Raw genomic sequence first — 6164 nt, forward strand, 5'->3', positions numbered from 1 at the left:
TGTGTGGGACTGTGCATGGGGATTGTGTGTGGGCTGTGTGGGAGTGTGTGTGGGCTGTGTGCGGGCTGTGTGAGGTTCGTATGGGCTGTGTGGGTCTGTCTCACAGTCCACACTGGCCCCATCCTGGAGTCTCTTGCTTTTGGGGCCCCTGTTGATTGGGTGGACTGTTCATTGAGGATGGTCGTACTGACTTGGGCGTTAGGAAGGGCAGGGAATGCGGGCCTCTTTGTGTGAAAGCTGTGTGGACAGGTCTGTGGCCAGGGCAGCACCTCACTGAGGACCACAACCCAGCACCTTCTCCAGCGCCTCGATGTGGCCACTTTCCCCGGAGCAGACAAATGTCAAGGGAAATGAGTCAGGCAAACATAGTTCAAGGTCCTGTGCTTTTGCCAAGAGACTAATGTGTAAGCAGGATCACCAACCTGCTAATTCCAGTTAAGAAACAGCTGTCAACTGAACCGCGGTATCCAAACCATAGGCAAATCCTTTCTGTAGAAAGTGTTGCAGCAGCGTAGTAATGAGAAGGCTTTCTCAGGTGTGCGGGAGAATGTGAGTGTGGGTCACGTGAGGTAGCTCTCTTGTCCCCTCCATTGCGCACACAGACCCCAGGGCCCTTTCTTCAGTGAGCTGCCCATGGGCCTGCCTCGGGTGTAATTCCTGCAGACCCAGCTCTTGGACCGGACTTGAGTATAGCGTCCTGGCCACAGCGTGAAAAGCCTTGTCTCTGGGAGAAGAGAGTGTGCAGATACTGTTTATTTCTGACCTGACGTCCTCAGAGAACAGTGTTGGCCTGACCTGCATGGCAGAGGTGTGTTACATCTGAGCTCAGGGCCACACAGCAGCCCCATGCCACGTGATGCTGACTTTCGACCAGCTCCTCTTCCCTGCTTCCTAAGACAATTCTACTCTCTAGCATGTAGGATCCCCCTTGAGCTCATGGTAAGTGCGAGGCGATGTTCTTCTCAGCTCTGTGTGCACCGAGGTCACCTCACAAGACCTTGTCACCGATCACTCACTGCTGTCTCCTCCTTTCCGGGGCTGGTAACCCGAGATGCTGGGACACCTTCCTTCCAGGGCAGGATTTGACTGTTCTAGAGTCGGTCATTTTCCGGGGAGGCCCCTGTCTTGAGCACAAGCCCCCAGAAGGGCCTCCCTTTCCCAGCTTATCTGACGGGCACACTCCTGCTCAGTGTCAGACTGTGGACTCCTGGGAGGTGTGGAGATTCGGGGATCACAAAGAGACCGGAGGCTCCCATGTCCATCCCTCTTGGGGTGCAGGGGGAAGCCCCGGAAATTTGTGGTAACAAGGTCTTATAAACTCGAGGTCAAACCCCAAATCCACCACTTTGGATGCATCAGCTGGTTTCTCTGCCTCTGGTCTGATTTTTGTGTGGGGGTGGCCACAGATCTCTAGAGTTTGGAGAAGTAAATGAGATAAGACAGTTTTGGGACTCTGAAAGCAATCTTTGTTGAATTGCAAAGTGGTAATATTATTGTTTTGATGTTATTGCAATTATTTTGCCCACACCCTTTTAAATAATTATTATAACTTGTGCAATTGGAAACCCCACTCTCCCTACAGCCAGCTGCATTGCCTGGGGTATCGTTTACCCTGACTTTCTTCCCTGGTTGCCTTTTATCTCCAGTCTCGGTCAGGTGGCGACTGGCCTAGGAGGGAGGGACGACCAGGCCTGACTCTGTTCTGAACTGATTCTGTGACTTTCCCAGTCATTTTATTTCTGTTGGTCTCTGTTTCCTCATTTGTTACATGAGACTTGACTAGCATATCTTTCATATTCCTTCAGACCTGACATCCTGGCAGTTTTCAGCTCTCACGTCAGCAGTGGAGGTCAGGAGCAGAATCACACAGAACTGAGTTTACAGCCCAGATCCCCACACTCACCCAGGCAACCTCGGGCGGGCTGCCTGTCTTGCAGAGGCGTGCTGAGGCCTGCGCTCCTGCGGGCCCCTGGGAGCCCAGTGATGCGTTTTCAGGAATTTTGTGAGCCAGTTTTTAAACACAGACACTATTAAAGATCAAATCATTTTAAACTACAATTATATATATTATATATATAAATGTGCTGTGTTTGCATAACAAATTATGTGAACTTACTTATAATTAGCAATAACTTACATTAAACACGACGGTAATAAACATGGAACCTGCTCTCCTTGCACTGTGCAGGGCATCGACTGCAATTCACGCTTATGGGGAGGAAAGCCTCCACGTTGTTCCTGCACCGTCTCTTCCTGACCCCGTCAGTGATGTCTACTTGCTACCTTGGAATCGGCCATGATGGGGACCTCATGGAAAATGGAAACCACCGCACATCAGGACGCAGAGCTGGGATCGAATATTTACCCATGACGGCTGCCCGGAGGCCTCGGCTTCCTTGTATACAATGGGGCAAAATGACGGTTGGCAGAGTAGGTCTGAGCTTGACATGGAGCCGTGTGGGTGACCAGGCGCAGAACGGGTGTTCCTCAGATATTCACTGCTTCCCTCTGGCTTCGTTTGTGACAAGGGAGGTGAGGCTGGGCTCACACTGAGGATAAAAATGTTTCCTTACAGCAGTGGCTTTCTCGCTCCAGGCAGGTTTGTTAAAAGACACCACCCTGCTCCTCCTAAAAATTCTGATTCTGTAAGTCCAGGAATCTGCATTTGAAAACATCCCCCAGGGTCCCCAGATCACCCATGTTCCCCAGAGGGTCCTGGCACCCAGGCCACTGAGCCCGGGCCACGTCTGCTGGTGCCAGCCCATTCCTGGGCAACGCGTCCCCGGTGTGCACGGCAGAGGGGGCAGGGGCCTTGGAGGGCTGTGAGGCGACGGGTACTCATTTCTCCTCCGAAGCCGGTCCTGCCTCAGCTGCAGCATCACGGCTCAGTCACTGCAGGAAATCGCAGCACGCCTTCGCTCCTGAAATTCACACTTGGAAAAGAGCAAAGAATGGCCCAGCGCGGTGGCTCACACTTGTCATCCCAGCACTTTGGGAGGCCAAGGCGGGCGGATCACGAGGTCAGGAGATGGAGACCATCCTGGCTAACACGGTGAAACCCCGTCTCTATTAAAAATACAGAAAATTAGCCGGGCGTGGTGGCAGCGCCTGTAGTCCCAGCTACTCGGGAGGCTGAGGCAGGAGAAAGGCGTGAACCCGGGAGGTGAAGTTTGCAGTGAGCCGAGATCACGCCACTCACTCCAGCCTGGGCGAGACAGTGAGACACCGTCTCAAAAGAAAAAGAGAAAAGAGTAATGAAGAGATGGCCAGCGGCAGCTCTTGGAGGGTGACTCCACACCGTGCAACGTGGGACAATTGGGGTGACTGTGGCCACTGAGGCCGATGACTGTAATGACTGCACGAGGTCTGACCATGCTGCCCTCTCCGTGGGGGAAACTCGGGTGGTTGTTCCTGTCTCCGTCAGCGACGGCACGCTGCTGCCTGGAACCCCAAAACAGCCGTGCCCCCATGAGCGTGCACCGACACCGGTGCCAGGGGCCTGGACCTGCTTCCCAGGATTCACTGCCTGCTGCCCATGTCAATGGGGCCTGAACAGCAGAAAGGGGAGGCCCTGTTCTGCACCCAGGGGGACCCTCCCAGCTCAGAGCAAAAGAGGCTGGGCAGATACAGAGCAGGAGGGCTTGGGTGGGTGGGCATGAAGGATAAAGCCTCCCCCAGGTGCCCGGCAGAGCATGGAGCTGTGATGGTGAGCACCACACAAAATCTGCGGCTCTCGGTCCAGCCTCCCTCCTGTGGGGGCACCGTCTCACAGGCATATATGTATTTAGCTTCTGTGTAACATGTAGAAAGCTAATCTACATGCCTACTATGTGGTTATAGAGACACAACTTATAGATATGTTATATATATATATTTATATTTATATATTTTTTGCTCCTTGATAAGAAGTTCTTGGGAGGTGGCAGTGACTGTGGATCCTGCCTGGCAGCCCTGTCCCCGTGCAGTCTGTTCAGTTGCAGCCCTGCGTGCTAGACATCTCCGTCTGCTCGTCTGCAAAAGTGAAGCTGGACGATGTCCCCCAAGATCTTTCACTCATGCTAAAGTCCTGTCCATCCTCGGCTCACAGCCTCCCCCACCCTGTCCTCAGATGATTCTTAAACGATCTTTCACTCGTGCTAAAGTCCTGTCCGTCCTCGGCTCACAGCCTCCTCCACCCTGTCCTCAGATGATTCTTAAATGCAGTGTGTTTGGGCAGTTGGAATCCTGGCAAAGACAAGGCCCCTGGCCCCGCCCCCCCAGCTTGCGTGACTGTGCCAGGCAGTGCGGTGAGATGGAGCCCGGTGGCTGGGCCGTGAGAGTCCTGAGGCTGTGAGAGAACGCTTTGTGGGAGGGATCTGTGGGAAACCAAGAGGCCAGCTGTTCCCGAAGATGGGCGCGTTGCTGTCTTTCATGGCTTTTACCCCGAAAGTCCCACAAAAATGTCCCACAAAAATGTGACTCTTGTTTCATGATTATCAGCGGAAATCAGACTGGAAAATGGAAGCCAGGAGTTGGAATTTCGATGGCTGTGAACTTCACCAGGTCTTGAATGGAGTCGGATTTCCCGCTTGCACACGACTCGGTGCAGTCCAGGTGAAACGCGTGTAACACGCAGGTGCTTCGAAAGACCGTGGCCTGCAGCTGGTGCATCCTGGTGCCAAGGCCTTGGGGATCCTCTGGGCCTCTCGGAGCCCAGCTGTCCTTAACTGTGAAGCACCCCATTACCATTCCGAACACAGGGCGTGCAAATCACTCAGCCCTGGAGCCCAGCGTAGGCAGGTGTCAATAAATAGCAGCTGTTGTGATGATTGATTAAGAATCTGTGTTTCCCTGGATGAAATCTTCTGGTGAAACTGAGAACACAGCTTGGAACTTTCTTCAAACCCACATCATGTCAATATGTGACTACATACCTTTGCTGACATTTAACATAAACTTTCATGTCCATGTAAATTGTAGAAGCAAAATGTTTAGTTTGCCTTGTAGGTCCAGGAGGCCTCTAGGTGCCTGTGTCTTGTGGACAGGGGGCTACGTGATAATGAGGAGAGATTTTTTGGAGCACTCACTGTGAGCCGTGATTGCAGGTAGCACTCCATGGATGCCCGGGAGAGACAGGCTCCATTTCTCTCTTCTGCACAGATGTGGATACTAAGTTCTGCAGAGCTCAACAGTTTCTGAACGTGTCTGAAAGCTCGTCCTGAGCAGACAGTGAGGGCGGAGGTGAAGAGTCTAGAGGGCAGCCAGTGCCAGGAGGGGCTGGAGGTTTAGATCACGGAAAGGACGTTGGCATTTCTCTGGGTGAAGTGGAGAAGGTGGTAGGTTTAGAGCCACAGTCTGATTCACAGTGTAGAAGAATCGATTAGGCTGCTCTGTGGAAAATGGTCAGTCAAGGACAGGGGCCGGTCAGTGCAGGAGGCCAGTTAGGAGGCTGATGCCAAACACCAGTGTCTGAGTATGATTTGAAGATGGTGTTAGCGTTCTCTGGAGAAACAGAATCAACAGGTCCAGAAGTATAGGCTTATTGAAGGAACTGGCTACTGTGAATTTGGAGGCTGAGGAGTCCCAGCACCTGCAAACTGGAGACCCAGGAGGGCTGATGGCGTGGGTTCCAGTCTGAGCCCAGGACCAGGCCAGCATCCTGGCTGAAGGGTCAGGCAGGTGCATCGCCCACTTGCTGAGCCTTTCTCTTCTCTCCAGGCCTTCACCTGATTGCACGAGGCCCACCCATGTTGGGAAGGAGAATCTGCTGTGTGCAGTCTATCCAAGCAAATGCTGATCTCCCCCAGAAACACCCTCACAGACACACCCAGAACAGCATTCCAGCAAACAGCTGGGCACCCTGTGGGCCCATGGAGCTGACACACGGCATTAACTGTGGACCCACAGACGAGTCAGCTGTGGGGTGTGAGGGAAGACCAGGCACCAGGACACTGCAGGGCTCTGCACAGGAGACACCAGGAACGCTGCAGGACTCTGCACAGGAGAAACCAGGAACGCTGCAGGATTCTGCACAGGAGACACCAGGAACGCTGCAGGGTTCTGCACAGGAGGCACCAGGAATGCTGCAGGGTTCTGCACGGGAAACACCAGGAACGCTGCAGGGTTCTGCACTGGAGGCACCAGGAATGCTGCAGGGTTCTGCACAGGAGACACCAGGAACGCTG

Source organism: Piliocolobus tephrosceles, chromosome 18, assembly GCF_002776525.5.
Source record: "Piliocolobus tephrosceles isolate RC106 chromosome 18, ASM277652v3, whole genome shotgun sequence".
Taxonomy (NCBI): Eukaryota; Metazoa; Chordata; class Mammalia; order Primates; family Cercopithecidae; genus Piliocolobus; species Piliocolobus tephrosceles.